Here is a 22,349-nt window from a genome sequence, read left to right on the forward strand (position 1 = left end):
TTTGATGTCCACTATTTATTGTGACTCTCCTAAGACTGACAGATGACCTCCTTGTTAACCTATAACAAGGCCAGATACAAAAGCTCTAAATTCCTATTCTTTGGCTCACCAATGATTAGGTGAAATGTTTGTCCCCTGATATTAACTAGACACGGAGATAAACATTTCTTTTTCAGCTGATTGACTGAGACACTCCCTGATTATAAAAATAAGCCCAACTGGATAATTGCCCACCTGTAACTTGTTTATTCCTATTTATAAATGCCAAAGCAAAATCATCCTGCTGAGAAACTCTGATATTCAGATCTGGAGTGTTCTCCCTATTGTAATAGACTGAATAAAACTTTTGTCTTTGACACCCCCTTCTAACAAACTTATACATATTCTCCTTAGCTTTATGAAAAAGTTTTAAAGTCTTTGTTATTTTAATGTGTTGTGAATTGTAATGAACTTTTCTACATTAAACTCTCACTAATAATTTCAAGACGTAAGAAGACATTTTGGCATGTAGTCATATTATCCCATGCCCCAAATAATCAATCGTGCATTATTAGTTGCAAGAAACAACCTTTGATTTGACTGTCTATTTAGATAAATCTGTGATATTATAAGGAGGAATTATTTTTCAAAGTATTATTATTTTGATAGCTTTCATGGAAAAATATATTAATAAGAGTGCTTGCTAGTATTTTGACATTTATAGAATTATTCATAATCTTGTTTTGTTATCCAATATAAATCTTAACAGCATATTGGCACAAAGTCTGAAATAAATGCAAATAAACAAAAAATTAAACATCCAAACTAATCACACATTCTTCCAAGTTGCTCATAAGTGATGCCTCTTGCAATCCTATTTTCTGAGAACTACAGACTTTGATAGTCAAATTCAATTACATCACATCCTTGGCAGTATACATTCTTGTAACAGGATGTTAAAATGGAAACCTTTCTTTTTAGTTTTGGTGGAGACTTCAAATTCCAAGACGAAAACAATAGCAGGCAAGTGCTTTCACATTCCACACTGAGGTGATATACTGCCTATATACGACCAGCAAAGGAAACAGTGCAGAAACAAAAATGAAAACAGTTTCTGGAACTCTAGCTACATATCCTTTTTAGCACAACATTTTTCAGGTTAAAGAGCTAAGAGGATTTTTTTTTTTTTATACAGTTGCTGAACTGCTATGGATTTTTTTTTTGTATCTGCTCAAAGAGGCAAAAAATAATGGAGGGTACCCTAGCCTTAACTGAAATCAGCTATGGGATCTTTAATCTAATCATCCAGAGAACTTGAGATATATACTGTATATATATACAGATACATATGTATATATATTATGTGTATATATATATATCTGTATATCTGTATGTGGATATGAATGTATATGAATGTATATATAGATACATTTGTATATATGTATATAAGACATTTTGGCATTAGTCATATTATCATACATATTTAGTCATATTATCATACATACATATATTTGTACATGTTCAAATGCATCTATATATTCATGTACATGTACACACATATATATACACATATACATCTATCTCCTGGAGATATATATATACAGCTTCTGAAGTCAAATACAGAGCATACAGGTTCCTGAGCAATCTCTGAGAGAAACAAGAAAGAGAGAGGTAAAGGAGCCATCACAGACTTCCCTGCAATGTGGTTTTTTGTGATGTAGGGATTGTGCCAAGTGAGAAATAACTGGTCAGAGATTGATTTCGACTGTGATGAAGAGGACCATCTGTGGGTTTGATATGACCTCAACCAAAGCGATACGTCTTCAGAAATCTAAGACTGAGTGGGAAGGGAAAAATAATACAATTTATTATCCAAGTCAGGGGAGGTGCAGTAGGACTCCATAAAAGAGTCAAATGTAAACGTTTGCTAAAGTAAGATCACAACAGTAACAGACAAGTCATGATGTTTCTTCACTTTATTCTTCACTTTATTCTTCTCTTTATTCTAATTCTTTTCATGCTAGAGAGGATAGAAACTGGGGGACAAAAAGAAGCAATGGTTACAAAATAGAAATGAAGAAGACACATTCCCTTTTTCATTGCAGGCTCCATATCTGAAAAGGTACAACAAGGAGGGATGGAGAAAGATCACTGACCACAAATAAAATTGGGAGTTTAGACAATTAAATTATCTGGACATTTTAATTCCTGAACTAAGACTAGACAACAACATGTGGACTGCTGTGGATGTCACCATGGAACAGAAAATAACTAGCCTCATGAGAAAGTTTTGAATGGGCAAAAGGGAAATTGAATACAATGGTTTTTTGCTTGTACCATATGGAGGCATATTCTGTCTACGTACAGTGATAGGAACCTGCTGGTGTTTAACATCATTCAAAAACAGGGCCCATTTTTGATCCATAAATTATCTTCATGACCACACCCATTGCCTTCAACATACAGCCTAAGTCTCATACCTTCTAAAATATCTCCTGTACCTGCTCCAGTTCTCAGTGATCACCAATTCCTTTGACCTCCAAGAACATAAATTTCTTTTCTACCTTGTACTTTGAATTCTGTTTAAACTATCTTATTGTATTTAAAATAATTTTAATGAGCTATAGTTGACATATTTAGTTATCTGTCTATCAATCATCTGTCTATCAATCATCTGATGAAAATTTATCATTACACTCAAGATAATGAGCTCAGACATGATTCCCAAATATTTTCTCATCAGGCTTTGTAATTGTTACCTCTCAACACTCCCCAGCATCCCTCAAACCCAATAAACCACTAATCTGCTTTCAGTCACTATAGATTCATTTGCATTTTCTGAAATGTTATATACAATGGAATCATTCACTGTGAACGCTTTTTCCTCTGACATCTTATATTCAGCATAATTATTTTCATATTTTTCCATGTTGCAGAGTAGAATTTCATTACATAGATATTCTATAACTTATTTATCCATTTATATTTTTGTAAAGATCGTGAAATATAAATAAAATCCTAAGCCCTGCAACTGACTGAGTAGACACCTGCTGCCCAAGGAGACTCCAGAAAAACTTTGAAAAATTGAGATTCCTGGTCATGACAAGGTGGGAGGTTGATTACCCTTTGGTATACCTCCTTCCTTGCCAATCTTTACTAGATTATTTCCTAAGGGTTAAACAGAAACTGGCCCTGGAAAAATAAAGAAATGAAACCTCACTCCTTTGCTGATTTCAGCCAACTCTGGACACTGCAGCTGGAATCCCCTCCCTTCTTGTAGTTTCTACACAGCAGCTAACCAGTTTAATAGTGCATTCCTTTCTGATTTTTTATTACTAGCCATGGACTGGTTCTGGCCAGATACAGAGGTTGCCCACAAGATGTCTGTCACGTTTTAATGTATACAGCCTAATTTTAATATATTTCAGTGTTAATTCTCCATCATAAAGTGAACATGTGACATGTGTAATATGTATGTTTGCTTACTAGCATATGTGTGTCCCTTGTGAATATTCCTAACTCTTCTTATAACTTGTTGATATGTTTATTTAGCCATCCTGTCCAGTATAAATTCCTGTCTCATCCTTCTTCCATTGAAGTGCCTGCTTTTGATTTCTGCTGGAGACTATGCTTCCCAGTCTGCAGGGTGGCCAGCCTGCAGGCGGAAACTCTTTATAAGAAACAAAGCTGTCCTCTCCATGATTTGAAGTGTACAAGACTTAAGTTATTTTCTTTTTACTACCTTTTTTTTTTTTTTTGAGATGGAGTTTCACTCTTGTGGCCCAGGCTAGAGTGCAATGGCACGATCTCAGCTCACTGAAACCTCCGCCTCCCAGGTTCAAGCGATTCTCCTGCCTTGGCCTCCCTAGTAGCTGAAATTACAGGCACCTGCCACCATGCGTAACTAATTTTTGTATTTTTAATAGAGATGGGGTTTTGACATGTTGGCCAGGCTGGTCTCGAACCCCTGACCTTGCTTGATCCACCTACCTTGGCCTACCAAAGTACTGGGATTACAGGTGTGAGCCAAGGCACCCAGCCAGTTTTCAAACTGTTATAAATAAAGGTGCTGTAAACGTTGGTGTATGATCTTTATATGAACATCTGTTTTTATTTCTAATGGATAAATTAGAAGTTAATTGGAAGATAAACTAGAAGTTAAATGGCAGGTTTATAAGGTAATTGTATGTTAAATTTTCTAAGAAATTTCTGAACAGTTTTTTCAATTGGCTGTACAATTTTTATCCACCAGTAGCGTATGAGAGTTTCAGTTATTTAACTCTCTTACCAATACTTGTTATTATCTAATTTAACTATTATCTGAATTATTGTTATTATCCAAATTAAATTTACTAATTCTAGTGAGTAGTAATATCTCATTGTAGTGTTAATTTGAATTTACTTACTACTGATGTTCCACATCTTTTCATATGCTTATTTGCCATAAATTGCCGGATTACAGCTAATAAAAAAATAAATAAAATGGAATCATAAAAATACTAAATTAGCCCTAAAGAAAAAAAGAAAAGAAAAGAAAGGAAAGGGGAAGAAGAAAAAAAAATGGAACAAATAGAAAACAAAGGGTAAGGAAACAGTATTAATTAATAATATCAATAACCACATTACATATAAATGGTCTAAATACTCAAATTAAAAGGCAGATATTACTAGATAAAATAGCAAGAATTGCTTATCACTGCCGTAAGAAACTTACTTTGAGTATATAGATAGCAATGGGGTAAAAATAAGTGAATGGGAAAATATATAATAATATTAATGAAAAAATGCTACAATGCTAATAATTTTAGACAGAGTGGATTTCAGAGATAAAAATATTCAACGAAGCCACTTGAAAACTATTTAACTTCCATCTATAACGTTTATTTTTTCTAGTGTTGATTTATGTTAAAAGAACATTTTAATTTATTGCATTTGACTTGCAAAATACCTCAATTCTTTGTAATTTTAGGAATAAAGTGTAGTTAATTTAAAGAAGAACTTTCAATGTAGCCTTTATATAACATTATAATATAACTTTCTTCAGAAGGGTAACAGAAGCACTGAGTCATAGTAAGAATCTTCTTTTTAACTTTGAAAAAAATGTATTAAAAGAGCTAACGAAGGCCTCTGCATAATGATGTAGAAGGTCAACTGATAGAAAATAACAGTTCAAAATACGTGTATGCCAAGTAACACAGCTTCAAAATACATAAAGAAAACGATGATGGTACTGCAAGAAAAACAGAGAAATTCACACATGTAGAATAAGATTGCATTCTTCCTTAAATAAGTCAACCAACTAGATTTCATTTATATTTATAAACAATCTATTCAACAACAACAAAGTACATACTCATTTTAAGTACACACAGAACATTTACCATAAAATGTCATATTTTGGGCCATGAAAAAGTTCTCAATATTTCTAGGAAGATCTCAAATTATACAGAGCATGTTATTTGACCAAGATAAAGTTAAATTAACAATCAATAAGATTAATATATTGGAAAAATCTTCAAACATCTAGAAACTACAAGACAAACTTCTAAGTAAACTATGGATCAAAGAAGACATAACAAAAGAAATTAGAAAGTTTTTTGAACTGAATAAAAATGAAAACATACCAAAAGTTTAGGTTGTAGCTAAAACTATACTTAAAGGCAAATTTATAACACTAAATACCTATGTTAAAAAAAAAAAAGAGAGAAAAGTTATCAAATCAGTGATTTAAACTTTTACGTTAAGAAACTAACACAATTTGAAAAAAATCAATCCCAATCCAAAATACAGAAGAAATGAAATACTAAATGCAAAGTAAAGGTAAAAAGAGAAAACAGAGAAAAATCAATTAAAGGGAAAGCTGCTTCTTTGAGACGACAAATACAATTGATACATTTCTTGTTAGATTGATTTAAAAAAATAAAAATGAAACACAAATTAACAAACTAGGAATGAGAGAGGTGACATCACTAGTAATTTTGCACACATTAGAAGGATAATGAGCAGATATAATACATTTTATGACAAATTTAACAATTTCAATGAAATGAAAAAAATCCTTGAAAGACACAAACCAACAAAGCTCACTCGAAAATAAATATAACTCAAATAGCCTCAACTCTATTAAATAAATTGAGCTTACAGTTAAACTTTTCCACGAAGAAAAATTGTGGATCAGATAGCTTCATGGGAAAATTCCACCACAATGTCAAGGAAAGAATAATAATTCTGCACAAATTCTTAGAAAATTGAAGAGGACAGAATGCTTTTCAATCCTATGAGGGCATTATGATCCTGATACCCAAGCCAAGCAAGAGAAAACTGGAGATGAAAATCCGTCATGAACATCGACGCAAAAATTTCTAACAAAGTTTTGCCAAATGTTTATATCACACACACACACACACACACACACACACACACTCATGACATATGTCATACAGATGTCATGTCTCATATATAATCCCATGACAAAATGGGGCTTTATTCCAGGAATGCCTGCCTGGTTTAAGATTTTCAAGTCAACCAATGTAATTATTTTCAGTAACAGCTGAAAAACGTAATCTGTAGAGCTGGAGAAAAGTATTTGATAAAACACACCATCCGTTTCTAATTAAAGCTCTGAAGAAACTAAGAATAGAAGTGAACTTCCTCAAACTGAGAAGGTGAGTAGTAGGCATTTATGTTATGCTGTTTAAGGTCCAAAACTCTCCTATGGCCTTCAAAATCAGTTTCTTTACTAATATTTGCAACTGATCTAACCATTTTGTCCAGCACGGCTGGAGATACAGATTGTTACATATGTGGGACATGAATATGAATAGTGGCCCCGGGGAAACTTCTTGTTGAATGTCTCTTCGATATTTCATGCTTGCCTCAATTCTCTTTCTCTTTCTGTATCTAATCCTTTGTCTTTAAATAATAATCTTACATGTGTATGTTCCATGGAGTCTGATGATTCCTTAAATATCCCTAAAGGGAATCCATGAAAAATTAACAACTCAAATCATAGTTAATGGTGAAGACTGGATACTATACCTGTAAATTCAGGAACAAAGCAAAGTGGCCAAAGTGGTACACTCTTTATTATTTCTATTCAACATTTTACTGGAGATTCCAGCCTGTGTAATCAGGTTGAAAAAGAAAGAAAAGGCAATCATTTGTGTAATACATTCTGAAAAATCTACAGAGAAACTATCAGAATTAGTAAATGAGTTTAACAAGGTTTCAGGATACAAGATCAATTTAAAAAATTAAATATATTTCTATTGTACTAGCTGTGAACAATTAGAAAATGAACTTATAAAATAATACTATTTACTATAATATAAAAATATAAACTGCTTAGGGATAAATTTGACAGAGAGGTGTAAGTTCTAGACAGTGGAAACCACAAAAGATACCTAGCATAAATTAAAGATTGAATATGTGGAGAAATATGGTGCATTCATAGTGTGATGACTCAATATTGTTAAAACATCAATTCCCTGCAAATTCATTCAATGCGAGCCCAGTCAAAATCTCAGTAGACTTTGCTGTAGAAATTGTTTGTTTTAAAATTTATATGGAAATACAAAGAACTTGGAATAATGAAAACATCATTGAAAAAGAAAAATAATTTTGAAGGACTTTTCACTATCTGATTTCAATACTTATTATACAAGTTTAGTAATCAAGAAAGTGGGTATTGCTGTAATCACAGGAAAACAGATCAATGGATATATTAAATATCAATTCACACATTTATGGTCAATCAATTTTTGCCAAAGGTACCCAGGAATTTCAATTGGGAAGGATAAGCGTTTCAATATATACTAGTGGAACAATTTTATAGCCATATGCAAAAAAGAAGCCTTATTTTATGTCATATGTAAAAATAACTCAAAATGGATCAAAAACCTAAAACTATAAAAGTTTTGGGAGATGGAAAGAAAATCTTAGTCGCCTTGAGTTTGACAAATATTTTTAAAGCTATAACACAGAAAGCAAGAACAAAATCAGTACATTTGACATTATCAACATTAAAATTGTTGGGTTTTCAAAAGGCACTGTTATAAAAACAAAAGGCAAGCAAAAAACTGAGAAAAAAATATTTGCAGGACATGTATCTGAGAAAGAACTTGTGTTTAGAATATATAAAGAATTCTTCTAACTCAATAATAAAATAAACATCATAATTTAAAAATGGGCAAAAGATTTGAACAGACACTCTTGTTTTGATTTTTAGCTTTTCATGTGGGTAAGCCCTGAATAACCTACATTTCTTTAAGCTATCAGCACCAATCACAGTTAATAAATATATTTTGAACATGTCCAAACTGACAGGGAATGACTTAAATAAAAATCTGCTTCCATAAAATTTATACTTTTCTCTACAATCTTTTTTTTTTTTTTTTTTTTTTTGAGACGGAGTCTCGCTCTGTCGCCCAGGCTGGAGTGCAGTGGCCGGATCTCAGCTCACTGCAAGCTCCGCCTCCCGGGTTCCCGCCATTCTCCTGCCTCAGCCTCCCGAGTAGCTGGGACCACAGGCGCCGCCACCTCGCCCGGCTAATTTTTTTGTGTTTTTAGTAGAGACGGGGTTTCGCCGTGTTAGCCAGGATGGTCTCGATCTCCTGACCTTGTGATCCGCCCGTCTCGGCCTCCCAAAGTGCTGGGATTACAGGCTTGAGCCACCGCGCCCGGCCTCTCTACAATCTTTATTGGAGTTATCAATGGAATAAACTAATATGGATGTTCAGACTACTGAACATACCAGTTCACCAATGCTATACCTTTGTTTCTGTTAGATTTTGGTGCCGTTTTGCTTCGATAGTCTAGACATAGCCTGTGTTTCTTAGACATGTTTATAAATACATTGGAAAGGTGGTCTAAATAAAGGCATTTCTGAAATACAAAGCATCTTTTTGTTATACAGGGTTGTTATTAAGAAAAGATTCCAAAATAAGGCTTCTGGCAATGAATCATAGATTCTGACTGATGTTTTCTACAGATGAGAGTTCAGCTCCACCTTTCTCAAAAATGTAAGTTTTAGGAGAGGCCTTTCTTTCAAAGCCCTTGGGAAATAAATTGTAGTGTAGACTGTGCTTCTTAAAACCACTCCTACCATTGTTTGAAATCCAATGGCAAAGGTCTTCTCTGGTAAATAAATGATTTTGAAATTTTAAAGCTTTCAACATATTTTGCTCCTAGATTTGAAGCTGCAGCCTTGCAATAGAATCTAAAAAATAAAAGAAGGGGGAAACATGAAGGAAGCTAATTTTCCCTCATGAATGTGAAATTAAGTGTGAAAGTAAAAGTTCTTTGTGTCCTAAAATATGAAAGAGACTTAGCAAATTACATTATCCAGAGCTTTATTTCATACATAAGGAAACTGAGTCCCAGAGCAGGGTGGTGCTGGAGCCAGGAGCAGAAACCTTAAGCCAGGATTCTACTTCTAATCCAGTGGTTTTTTCCATTACACCTTCTAAATGACAGGAGGAAATAATCTCTGACAACATAATTAAGACCACTTAAAGAGGTCAGATAAATTGCCCAAGGTCACGTAGCCAGTAAGTGGTAATGCTGGTACAAGAATCTAGATATGTGAGACCCCAATGCCCATGATTTATGCTATGCCATCATATTTTTAATATATTATTGTAAAATCAATTGAATATATTTGTATTAAAATATATTTGAGTTTCATGAAAGCAGCTTTCTGGTTTTGTTCATCAATATGTTCTTTAACATATTATAAATACACAATAAATATTGAATATTCATTCATAAGTTTATACATATTGATTGATTTTAATATGCATAATGTTTACACTGAATACTTACCAACTATTCACCTAGAAGGCAATGGGCATGTGTATTGGCTGCAATTCTTTAGCAGCAATAATTTACCTCCACTGAAACTCTCTTAGAAATATGTTCTTCATGACCCCAGATACACAGAAGCGGTGGAGAAAAGTTTCTAGCTGATCAGCTTTACTAATGTGGAAAAAAAAATGAAAAAGAAAAAGAAAGGTGTAGATTTTTATTAATATCTGTCTGCAGGCACTCTCAACTCTACTGATTTCTAGAGGAATTAAGCAATATTGGGCTGACAGAAAGGTGAGAAAAGAGTGAAGAATTTCCTTTGTATAAGTCAGTTTATCTTGAGTCCCATGACAATGTAGGATTTGTTCCTTGAACATCTCTCTCCAGCTATACTTTCTCACTTTCTATTTCGTTTCCAACTCCTCAATCTTTATCTTTAAAAACATAGTCACTGAAATCTCATTCTTGCCTTTAAATTTAGTCTTAAATTCCCAGCACAATTTCTATTATATTTACAATCAATATGAAATTATGAAACAATATTTTGTTGTGAGATAACATATTATGTTTGTTTATACATGCCTCTCATGAATATGTTGAAAGTTGACTGTGCCTTAAAAATAGAACATATGAAGAAATGTATACAACATAGGACTTCTGGCAAGCATAATCTCATTTCATTTATTCTTTGTAAATACTTCAATTATGTCTGCTAAATATTTTTAAAATCACTTTCAACATACTGCAGTGATTAAGAACAGACAGTACAAAGTTGACATCTTTTGCATGATCCTAAAGTCTAGAAGGTGTGTTCTGTGAGTTTGTTGTACTTCTATGTGCCGTTAGATAGATTAAGTCTATTTCTCCATGTAGCTCTTACTTAATGAACAATCCTAAACTAAATTACTCCAAGGTTGCTTCAATGTACTCTAAAGTATTCTGAGAACATTTATTTAAAATATAGTTTAAAATACATTTAAACAGAGAAATACATTTAATTAGCACATTAATAAAGAATAACTTCTGCATTCAAATTTAGTAAAATTTGGGAGCTCATATAAAATGAAAAGAAAAAGATATATACTTCAATAACAAGGAAAACAAGAGTGCAACTTGACATTAGAAGACATATAAATGGCCAGCAAACACATAAAAAGATGTTCAACTTCATTAATTTAATAAAATAATGTTATACTCTTTACCTAGCTATTTAAATAAAAAGATTCAACAATGTTCAGTGTGGACAAAGATGGGGTAAAATGTATAGTCATAAATATGAATATTTGGTGTGAGTAGATATGGGTTTTGGAGAGTAACCTGGGAATATGTATATACTTTTAAGATTGTCCTCTCTTTTCCCCAGAAATTGAAAATCTAAGAATCTATTCTTTAGTTACATTAGTCTAACCTCTACAGCAGATACACATGCAGTCAGGGACACTTATGCATAAACGATATTCGTTATAAATGTTATTTGCAGGCTCAATATCAATAAAAAATAAAATGAGATAAAGAATTATAGTACCTATATTTAAAAATTACTATGAAACTATTAAAAATAATGAGGTGCTAACCTAAAATGGTACATATGATAATTGAGTAAGTGGATAAAAATTTAAAAAACAAACCAATATTTGTAGCATGATTCCAATTTTGGAAAACAAAGAAAATAATACATGTAATAAATAGATCAGAGTGCACATGTGTATTAATATATATGCAAATGTATAATAAATACATCTGATCTATTAAATAACATCAAGGCATAATGAATATACAGGGGAATTAAAGAAAATAAGTATTTGGACTATGGCCCAGGTACAATCCTCCCACTGGAAATGGCTGATCTTCGGAAACTTGGTAGACATCTATGCTGATGTTTCTTTGAGAATCAAGGTTATCTAAAGACAGTTATCAAGCTGACATACTGGAAGGTAAACAATATGACACTACAAGAATTGTGCGTATCAGTCAGTAAGTCAAAATCCAAGTATGTATAAAGTTTGCACCAAAGAGCTACTACTAGTTAGAATCTCCAACCACTGGGTTAAGCTACTGGTCTCCATAACTGTAGATCTTTCTGAAATACAAGACAGGGTATCGGCATATAAAATAGTGTACTATCCAGCTAATGAAGAATGGATATGAGATGAGAAGACACAGTTCCAAAGAACAAGACAAAGACAACAATAAGATGAGCTAAAAGAATAATTTGAGGTTAAGACGCTGACCTACACACTCAGAAAGCCTGACTAGAACAGAACAGGAAGATAATTCACTTGAATAAGAAAAGATCTATCTCACATCTTTGTTGGCAGCTTGATTACACCACCAGCGAAATATATTTTTTTCCTCATCAAAAAACAGACACTTTATAATTTTACTTTTGCTCCCAATGGCATCATTATTTTTTCAGTCCACCAGACTCAAAATTTAAAATTATCTGTAACAAATTTTCTTCTTTACCAGCTTCTATAAACCTTGATAATTATAACCCCAAACTGGACATTTTCATTTTATTTTAATTACTAAAATAGTCTTATGATGTATCTTCCTTTTTCTGGTCGACCTTCTGCAGAAGTGTCAAGATAATCTTTTTCAAAGTAAATCTTTCTTACAAAGTCCTAATTCTTCCCAAGAGCACCAGCTGGGATGAAATGATGTGTCTCAGACAGCCACACTCCCAGACTCTCCTTTCTCAGATGGTTTGCATTGCCACTAGCTTGGATAATTTTCCATTTCTTCATCTCCAGAAATTGAGGAAAGTTTTCCTCTAAGTATATTAAAGCAGAATGCTTAAGATCACGGACGCTAAAACAATACTCAGTTGATTTTGCAATTTGAATCCACCATATTACAGCTGTATAACTTTGGACTGTGATTTAACCACTCTAAGTCTAGGTTTCCTTATTCATAAAATAGACATAACATTTCTAAATTCGTAAAACTGTTGTTAGAATTCAATGTTATCATCCATGTAAAGTTTATTGCTTTACAATAAACTTGGTATTGTATTGGCATTGGTATAGTGTCTGGCCCATAATATTTACAATGGTTATCATTATAATCATTCCTAGGCATGTCAGCATTTTTCTTTCATTTTTAACACATTTCTTACCAGTGTATGTATAGGGCCTTTTACAAATATACAAAATATTTTTGTTCATTTAAAGAATATTACAGTGTAAATTATATAAGAAGAAATCACTTACTGATATGAAGTAACAGAGAATTTAACTTTCAAGTTCTTTCCTCATCCTTTGAGTTCTCTTTGTTTTTCCTCCATCACACAAGCCCGTAGGTCTTTCCACAGTCTGTTGTTTTAGGTGAAAAGCCTCCTCTGGAAATTTGTCAATCCAAAGCTAAATGGTTTCTTTCAATCACTTTAAACAAAAAAATTCAAAGTGAAGACTAATATAAATATGTATGTTACGGAACACTTTACTGTTCTTCCTGGTTAAGGGCAGTGTTATTTTAATGAACATAAATTAGCTAAGAAAAAATAAATGTATCCGAGGAACACAAGGGAATCTCACCAAGTGACTGAAAGAAAGAGTAGCCAGGGCTCCCAGGAACTAAAAGTAGCTAGTCTCCTTTCTCTATCTGCCACTCATTCCAAGGCATGCTCATTAAGCCAAATACTCAGTACATTTTATCTGTTAGAACACACATTAGAACCAGATTTCCCTGTTTAATCATTAACTTAAACATAGATGAAATTGGCCACCGGCCTTAGAATATGTAACCTTAGGGTGTCAATATTTGTGAATACCTCAGAATATCTCTGGCACTATTAGTATGAATCGCTGGAAAAAAAATCAGATTTGTCACTGGACAACCAAGTTTATTGGTTTATATACTGGACAACCAAGTATATAACAAATAACCAAATGCTTATTCTTATCTAATCAGCAATGGCCAGAGGTATAGGGCTCCCTAGATAACGTTGCTCTGTAAGCTGATACTCTGGAACAGACAAACTCTGAAAAAGAAGCATAGAAAATATAAATGAATTGACTAGCACATTAGCAACATGTTCTTTCCTTAACCGCCCCTCAAAACCCAAATTAATATCTCAAGAGAACCATCAATCTCTCCATAAATAACAGTAACTGATTAGGTAGTCATAAGGTGTCAGAGTGCTATTCACTCTTCTATTGTTATGCCAAGAACAGCTCATTGTTCACTTTTCATTAGTCTTCTATTGTGTTACTATCAACAGCTTAACAACTTTATTAGAAATTATAATAACACTGATCTAGTACCTATTCAGATTACATATTCAATTCAAGGGAAGAATAAGTGTAGAGGAATGGCAATTTGATAAGAAAATACTCAGAATTAAAGAGAAATTGGGAAAATGGTTCTTTGTTCTGTAATCAACTTCTGTCACCACTTGCCTCACCCTTCTGGGAGAGGGAGGGGCTTTCCAAAGCCAAGTCCGAATAGGGTTTCAGTACAATTTTTCCAAGACAAAGTCAGACATTGACGGTATCGAATCCAATGATACCTTCCTTTTTATTGGTGCTTATAGGAGTCTTTGACCAGCCACATATCCAAACTAACATACAAGGAAAGAACAATCATTTCATCATTCATTCCACATTTGAATAGAATGTATACATTGAACATGCAGCATCCTCTGCCCTGGCAGCTGTGGACGGAAGCGATATACAAATTAAATGGAAGGCCAAGCCATTTCATTATTCCTCCTGAAAAAGTCAAGAGTGGAGATGGCCAGGTCTAGCCACACATTAGAATCAGATGAGAGTTTTTATAGCCTACTGTTGCCCAAGATCTACCCCCAACCAATTTAATCAGAATCATTGGTTGTGGGTCCACACATTGGTATTTTTTTTCAAAAGTTACCTTGGAGATTCTAATCTGTAGCCAGGTTTGAGAAGCATAGGCTAGCCCTTGGGGAAATAATAGTTATTAAGAACACATGGGAAGCAGATTTCAGCCAGCTGGCTGTACTTCTCCAAACTTAAAAAAGAAAAATGAAAAAGAAAAAAAACACAACTGGAGGAAGTCAGGAAAATCCTAAGTGTTGAAGAAACCATGGAAAACAGAGCTAAGTGTGCAAGCTTCTTGCTTCATAGAAGGGCTGCCACTTGCAGTTTCTAAAGTTGTGCTCCCCACCTCAGGCATGGGGGCAGAGGACACTAAATTCAAATTGATCACACACTTTGTTTAAACACAAAGGACAAACATGGAATATTATTCTTACTGGGACATTGTACATAGCTAAGATTTAGTCCTAAATTAATGCTACTGAGACTGACATTTTTCAGGAGCTGTTCTTGAGCTGTAAGGGGAAGGAGCCCTGAATGGTAATTGTCACCTGGTGTCATGGTGCCATTCCTTCAAAAACTGGCCTCAGATAAGTCTTTTAATCAAACTACTTCTCAATTTCTTTGTTTCTAAAGTTACTGAGTTGATCTGACTGTCTACTGAAACATACCTTCATTTATTCAATGAACTGATAGTGAGAACTATCTCTTATCAGGCCTTGTCTTCAGTGCTTTCCTTCTAAATGGATCGCATGTGCTTTCTGCCCATAAATGTCTTACAGTCTATTGAATTTCAAGTACGGGGTTACGGTACAATGTGAGTTGGACATGTGGGGAGTTAAAGAGAAGGGTTCAAGAGGTCAGGAAAGATTTCTCTGTGGGGTTTTATTTTAGTAGGTATTAAAACACAAATGAAGATGTCCTAAACATGTGAGATTGGTAGGTAGGAGTGGGGAACAGGAAAGTGAAAGTGCAAAGTCTTTAAAAGAACTGTCATGAATCCAGTGTGACTAGATTTCAGGTTGGAGATGGAGAAGTGGAGGGATGAAGTACCATCATAAAGGAACATTGTGGAAGGCCTGTGTATATTTTTATGCACTGATGATAGGATAAGGAGATTAGAAAATTCAATCTACTGTGCAAAGGGAGAAGAATGGTGACACTGAAATTAGAGATTAAGTTAGGGAGTAAAGTAATAGCCCAGAGGAGAAATTATGATGGCCTAAATAAGAGCCTTTGGGGGCATACTATTCTATGTTAGAGAGCAAGAATGAGTGAAAAAATGAACTCACAACCTCTAAAAATGAATACCTTTGAAGTGTTTTTAAATGTATAATAAATGCTATTTTCATAGTAATTCTACTTACAAAGAAATATGTAAGTATTTAAAACTTTGAGGCCAAGTTTTCATTGTCTTTCATTAACCACCAGTAAGAAGATTATATTAATATGAGAATGACTAAACCTATAGGGATATTCACTTAGAGTACTGTGTTCGAAGATACCCACAGATTTCTACACAGTTCTACACATCTTTACTTATCTCATCTCTAATATAGCCCTGGGGATTTTCAGAAAAGAGCATGTAATGTCAACTTTGTACTTAAACTGTAAGCATCAAACCCTTGGGAACTATCAAGTTATCAGTCTTTACTACTGAAAACATAACAGGATTTAAGTAGAGCTACTCTAAATGGTTCAGATTACATTTAGGTAATATTTTGAATGAGATGAAGACAGAGAGATTTTCACCCAAGTGACTAGTTTAAATTGCCTACATTTGTGTACCAGATTTGTGTGTGTGTGTGAAGTCAACTAAGGGTATAAAAATTTTCTTTCCAAAAAAGAAAACGGTCTCTATGTTGCTGATATCCAAACAAGTACAAACTAAATATTCTTTCTCCCTAAAAGAAAAAAAAAGAGGAATATAATTTGTGGTTCTTTAAAATACTTCCTAAGGTTTTAAAAGAAGAAATTGACCAAATAGAGCTTTATGATTTAACAAATATTATTTTTCATTTGTAATCTCTAATGGAGGTTACATGTAAAAAAACCTCGAGGCACACAAATAATGTTTACATATTTTTACTATTTATGCTTATAAACAATTCTTTTTTTCGAATCATTAGAGTAGATCCAAATGCCACAGCCAATTAAGTTACCCATAGAAGCATTTGTGCTTCATCTTGGAAACATGCTTGCTCCTCAGCCTCACCATTTGCGCTGATTCTCAAGTTTGCGTGGTCTCTCCTGCTTTTCCAGTTGGGTGGTAGACATCTTTGGCCCCAAAAGGACATTTATTTCAAAATGCTGAAATAATTTTTCTGCTTCTGTCAGAAGAGGAGGAGGAAGAGGAAGAAGAGGAGAGAAGGAAATGAGTGAGCGTGGAGCCAACTGACTGTTGGTTTTGGACAGAGAAGCTTATACCACATACTCATGAGAGATTGTAATGTCTTTTAACTAAAGCAGGGCTGCAAGGTAAAACAATGTTGCGTTTTCCATTTCACAGACTCCAAACCAAACGACTACACCAAAACATCTTGTGATAATGCTTTAATGATTTAGTAATGTGTCATTTCAATCATTTCCATTTCTGCAAGAGAAAAATAAAGACTAACCCTCTAGACTTTTAAATTTCAAGCTCAAATGGGTGCTAGGATAAAAGAAGTTTTCTGGACCTTAGGATACCATGAGAAAGTCAGTGAAACAGGAAGTCATAAAATTATCCACTGCATGAGATAGCAACACAGTTAGAAGGGCATAGACAAATTATGGGCATTATATTTTCCTGGAGAACATATTTGTAGTGATGAAAAGAAAATGAACTTTGAGATAGTAATTAGCTTAGGAAGCTGTAGTTTTTTCTATGCCACATAAAAATAATGATTCAAGGATTATGGGATTATATTATTTTGGTTAAGTAGAAATCCCCTATATAATTTATTATGAGGACATAATAAAAGTATAAAATGATGAATCCAAAATAAAATGTTTCATATATTAAACACAATTATATATTGTTTCAGAAATTGTTTTGGTTATTTACAATCAGAAGCTTTGTTTTAGAACTCGGTTTTCCCTTGCAGTTTGAACTGTGACTGGTAGATGGCGCTGTCAGGGTGTGATTCATTGTTACATATTAAAACATTCCTTCCTCTTTTCTTAGAAATTCAAAAACCAGTTTCATATTTGCAGTCTGCTGGGGAATGTTCTTAGCTAGAAAACATACCGAGAATTATTTTCTAGAAAATTCTCAGAAAGGTCAATATATTTTGTAAATTACTTTTGGTTGTTTATTGTTCTAGATAATTGTCTATTTCTGTTCCTGACAGACTCTCACTTCTCCAACACTTAAGCATATTTTCCAATTATCCTTTTTTTAACTTTTTATTTTTCCCCACATTTAGGTCTTTGTGATGAATCAGAAAGATCTTGGAAGCAGAGGTTCTTTAGGGAACAAGACCCTTCGAGTCTGTAGCTATAAACTTATTCTTTTCTAGTGCAACTTTTCCATTCCAGAATGTCTAAACCTTGATTTAAAATCGTGCAGTGCTAAAAAATGATAATAAATTGTGCAGCAGAGGATTTCTTTTTCTCATCTTAAATGGTGACATCGATTTTGTTCACTTGCTTGAGAGGTTAATGAATGATTTCAAAACATAGTAAAAGAGAGTCTGAAGTTCCTAGGAAAATCAGGTAATTCAGAAGGAAAAAAAAAAAAAACCATGAACAAAACAAGGAAATGTATCTTTCAGGTTCAGTTTCCTTAGTGTCGTAGTGGTGGAGTCAGCCATTTTTATGGTTCAGTCAACACAAGTTCAAAACATCTGACCACTGGAAAAATAGGGATTTTCCACATCTACATATTATGGGACATATCTTGAATAACAACAACAACAACAATAATACACTTCTTAGACGTTTGTTCCTAGATCTACTCTGTTATGAATAATTGAAAGTTACACGGAGGAGTTATGCCCTGCTGTTTTATATTCTAAATGTAAACTATAAAAGTTTTAAAAATGTACAAATACAATATTTTGCAAAACGATTTGGTTCAGTGGATTAAAAAAATTGACAGTTTCTCATGCCCATTTTCTGGTGGTTATAGCTGAAAATTTCCATAAAGGCCATCTAAAATGTTTAGTTTTTAGATTGACATTTTATGTTAAAAGTAAATAAGGGATATTCTTAAAGGTAATATCTATGTCTTCTCTTTTCTCTATAAACCTCACATGGTATTTAATGCAGGCCATGCATAAATCTATAATATTATAAAACAAAAATAACTGAATATTGTTACTTTTACTTTAAAGTTCAATACTATGAACACTATATTTTTTCCTTGCTAAAATAGAAGAGAAAAGGTAGAAACATTCAAAAAATTATATTGTCTAAATTAAATATATCATTAGAATATTTTCTTTACCTGCAGAGGTTACTTTTCTTTCCCACTCAAAATACATTGTATTATCTGGATGTGTGCTTAGTCAAATATATCATCTTTAGCATCTGCTATGTTGACAGAAATGTTTTACAGTGTGAAATGGTGGTTCATATTTATTGCTGAGAATTGTATAGAAGTTAAATTCCCTTAGGGAGGCAAGAATTTGGGAACCCAAATATATATCCTCTTGCATCAGAACGCAACTGTGGGAAAAGAATGAGACAGTCTATGCTTCTTTGTTTACAGAGAGCCGTAATCTTTTGACCAGATTTTAAATCAAGTCAATGACTTTCAGTTACCCATTATGTTTCTTTTTCTTCTTTTTCTATTGTAATATCATTTTTTATTTTCGTGAGGAGGGGAGATGATCAAAATTATTTCAAGACTGTTTGAACATTTGTCATCTTGATATAATGGCAATTGTAAATCATGCACGTAGAGAACATTCGTATCTGTATCAATCTCAATATCAAAACCCGAAAGAGCTTTTCTCCTTCAATCATAATAATAAGCATTTTACAAACACTCTGATTTGGTCTGTTTACCGTTATTTGTCTTTATAAAAGGAGACTTACTGTTTGGAATATTATTTGACTAAAATAAGAGTCTTTTATGTTCTAATTAGTTCAAGAAAATCTTTTTTATGGTTTACTGTATCAAGTATAATGTTGAAAATATTAATATTACATCGTTAAGGGGTAATGGGAAATGCCCAAATATCTTTGAACCAAACTTTCTTACACTAAAATATTGTATTTAAAATATTCCAAATTTAAAATCAAAACAAATAATTAGAATATGACAAGAAGTCAAAAATTCAGCTTAGTGATTCTAACTGCCCACTGGTATTTCTTCAACTTATCAATATTATTTTGCCTCAATCCATTCCTTTTTTTCTTAAAATAAACTCAAATTTTATGAGTCATTTAAATTAAAATACATATCTACAAATGGTCAATATTACATTATTATATTTCTGTGACAATGTAGAGAGATTTAAATTACGTGGGATAGTAATTATAGATGTGAAAATTTACTTTATATATAATAATAACATTACAATAAGACAATAACAACATTTCTTAGTACATGAAGCTGGACTCAGAAGTAAATTTTGTTGTTGTGTTTTTCAAATGCAGGCTTGCTTTCTTCAAGTTAAGGAGGCATAGCGTGAATTTAAAATAAATGTTATAGAAACTGAACGAGAAAAAATACTCTCCAGATTATATAATTTTCTGTTTATTATATCTATGGCAGAAGATAGCACATCCAATTAAAGAAGTCATATTAAATCAATAGTGGTGATTACAATAATTGAAATTCATTCTTTGCCATCTTCTGGAAGAGAATATTAAGCCTTTATATATCTTGAAAAAATTATAATTTGAATACACATTTTAATGCCACTCATGTTCAGATAATCACTAATTGTAAAAACCTATGTCTTGCTACTCTCTGCTTGAAAATTGGAATACATCCTCATAGTGCTTAATAAATACTTGTTGAGCAGACAAAATCAATGTTGTCACTGGTGGTTGTATTTCCGACCTGACCCACAGTGTTCTGGTTAAGCTATGGATCGTGCATAAAGAATAACTCTGGCCTAGCATTGCCAAAAAATTATTAAACGTAAGACAAATTCAGACAAAATCCCAAATTCAGATGACACCTTCACACTACAGCCGTGACTCTGGACTGAGAAAACTCTGCCCGGTTGCAGTACTTGGTATTGTATGAGCTCTGAGCTCCTGTTGGGAGTTCCATGTCTGGACAAGTGGTCTTGGTGGCCAGGAGAAAAAAAAAAATGCAGATCGAAAAAAAAAGTCCTGTTAAGAGCACACTTCTCTGTCCTGGAATCGCCTATCACAGTTGTGTTTCTCCCAAGTCTGAATTTGGCTGCATAATTACCTTCTTCTGGCTGTGCCTGCTCCCATCAAACTCTGATATTCTCTCTTCCCTGCTATGAACAGAAAATGAAGCAACAGCTTCCTTCCATCTCTTCTTTTCCTGAAGGGAGAATGAAGAAACCCACTCAAGTTTTAAGGAATCTTCATAGCCATTAACAAATAGAAAGAAAAGCTGTGAAGAGGGCTCCATTTTTATCTTTCTCTGTTTTTCCCCTTTTCCCCCTTTGCCTTCTCCTTTGATAATCTACAGAGACAAAAGCACACAGGAATAATAATTATGAGACATGCAGAAACTTGCAGTTCAGTTCCTGTGAGGAATCCTATATACTGAAACGCACTCAACCAGCAGCAAGTCTCTGATCATTTCCTTTTATATCTAGGAGCATCACTCTGAAGGAAGAATGATAGACTGAGATACATATTCTCAGGGGAGGTGGGAGGCAGGAGTGTGATATCTTCACCTTTGTCATGCCCTTTCTCTCTCACTATCTGTCCAGACACAGTAAATCCTGCCCTTGACCAGAATTAAGATGAAGTAAGAAATGTGACCATCCCAGAAATTAGATGAAGTGAGAAAAGTAACCAGCCCAAAATTTAGATGACCTAAAAAAAAGATGACTAGGGCTAAAGGGAATGCAATGTAAATGTAGTGTGTGTGTGTGTGTGTGTGTGTGTGTGTGTGTGTAAGTGTAGATATTCTAGAAAACATCAGATTTTGAAGTAATTAGATAGAAAGCAATCAAATGTAATAGCGGGAAAAGGTCTGGAAATCCCCTGAAATATCATTTTGGAAGGGGGTAAGATTTTCCAAATTCTTACGCTGAAAAAAAAAAAAAAAAGCTAGTAATTCTTAGTGACATTTAGGTTTAGGAGACATCTTTAAATTAGATTGATGCAAACTGACACTGTGTCTCCACTTTTAATTGTGCATTGATTTCCTTCAAATAATTACCTTTATTGTTTGTTTGTTTTCAGACGCATTAGATACTCTGCCAGAATGGTCGCCAAAAGTTTCAGAAGTGTGCTAGCTTCCAAGAATAACACAAAACTTGTAACACGACATGTCAACATAAAACAATGGATGTGCATATTGGCTAAACCAGGATATATATAACAATAGCCAAACACTGTTCACTTGAAAAATTCATGATTTCTCCCATGTCATAAATTTGAGTTTTATTTCTAAACAATTTTATTTCCATCTTTACTTTTCCATACTTTCAGCTCTAACACTGCCCCCAATTCTAAACTGACTTCTGTAAAAGAAATTCGTTAAATGAATTCTTATAGTTAATCCCAGTAATACAGAATCCCATTCATGCACTGAAAGTGTGCGTTGTTTCCCCCCCCCCCCCCTTAAATAAATTCTAGAATTCAGTTTAAGAAATACAAATCTTGGGCCAGGTGCGGTGGCTCAGG

The 22,349-nt window shown here is 33.5% G+C and overlaps 1 long non-coding RNA gene across 1 annotated transcript; it reads right to left on the reverse strand.

Annotated features, from left to right (window-relative positions):
- Positions 1–1,821: 1,821 nt before the first annotated feature.
- On the reverse strand, positions 1,822–21,033 carry LOC106997509 (uncharacterized). The gene is made up of 4 exons (XR_003728229.2): positions 20,932–21,033; positions 12,996–16,906; positions 9,802–9,954; positions 1,822–7,100 (listed from the first exon to the last, which is right to left on the reverse strand). It is a non-coding gene; the product is annotated as an uncharacterized LOC106997509 (long non-coding RNA).
- Positions 21,034–22,349: the final 1,316 nt, after the last annotated feature.

This window comes from Macaca mulatta, chromosome 3 (genome assembly GCF_049350105.2).
Source record: "Macaca mulatta isolate MMU2019108-1 chromosome 3, T2T-MMU8v2.0, whole genome shotgun sequence".
Taxonomy (NCBI): domain Eukaryota; kingdom Metazoa; phylum Chordata; class Mammalia; order Primates; family Cercopithecidae; genus Macaca; species Macaca mulatta.